We start from the raw sequence: 1,404 nt of genomic DNA, 5'->3' as shown, positions 1-1,404 counted from the left end.
CGTTACGCTTGACATCTAGGTTTTTTTTTTTTTTGAGAAACACTTGACATCTAGGTTTTTTTTTTTTTTGAGAAACACTTGACATCTAGGTGATTTGAGGAGAAACGCTCATCTATTTGCTCCTCTCAATCAATGGGGGTGAGGTTATATAGGCCTCATTAGATGGGTTGGGGCATTAGACTACTTGTGAGCAATTCGAGTGACTGTCATTTTTTCTCTCTCATTATGTTTTTGAGTGCTCTTGGACGGAGGGTTTGTGATTCTTACTCTAGCTATTGTAGTAGTGTATTTCCACTCTCGGAAGAAAAAAGACGGTGAAAACGTGGAATAATAACAAAATAATTCAATCGCAATGCAAGTAAGGTATTGTTTTATTTGGCTATGCTATTCTAATTTTCTAACAATTAATTTGCATTGGCAAGGACTATTTCTAGCAAAAGCCATGTGGGAAGACTTGGATAATCTGAAAAAGTTGACGGACTCGTTTTTTAATACAAAAAATGATTTTTGTCAAGACATGATTTTTTCTTGAAAAGGGCTTTTGAGGTAATAAATGGACTTTTAAGACTCTTCACCGCAATCACAAACAGGTTTTAACACACTTTAAGCATTTAAAATGCTTGTGTGTATACTCTAGTATGGTGCTAAGCATCGGATATGAGCGCTTGGCTTTGGCTTTAGGGCGCTAGTGGCGCATTGATGGCACACTTGACACTTAGCACGAAGCATCGGAGCGATTTGATCTTGACCATTCATTTTTGGACGGTTAGGATCATTCGATCTAGTGGTTTGATCTAGACAGTAGGATGCTTCTTAAGTAAATCCAGTGATTTGATTTATTGAACTGTAATTAAAGTTAATTGTAAGATCAAATTAACTTTGATACTACGATTAAGATCTAATAGTTATTATTAAATAATAGTTGATGATTATTTAATCTAACAGTCATAATTAAGTGTATGTTAGATTAGCAGTTTAATTTCGAAATTATATCTGCAGTTTAGTTTTTTGAAAAAGCATAGATAATTATCTCTGCTTCTATTCTCTACTAAACTACATAAGTTTTTCTGGGCTCCATTGTATCTTGGAGAAATATTTGTTGTTACCCAGTTGCATACCATTTATGATGGGGACAAATAATTTCTTAAGGAAAGTGACATTATAACACACCTTAGGACCAATTTCGTTTTTCTATTTCTCTTATTTTTTTAACATGAACGACATAATTTTTGTTAGTTCAACATTTATATATCTCAAACTATATAGTGATAAGTGATTGAGTAAGAATTCCTTCTTAGTAATTTTGTTTTTTGTTTTTCGTTTTTGCATATATATATATATATATATATATATATATATATATTTCATTTTTTGGCATACAAAAACTAATTTTTGGGCGGGGAC

Source organism: Corylus avellana, chromosome ca3, assembly GCF_901000735.1.
Source record: "Corylus avellana chromosome ca3, CavTom2PMs-1.0".
Lineage (NCBI taxonomy): Eukaryota > Viridiplantae > Streptophyta > Magnoliopsida > Fagales > Betulaceae > Corylus > Corylus avellana.
Note: the sequence above shows the minus strand (reverse complement) of the source record.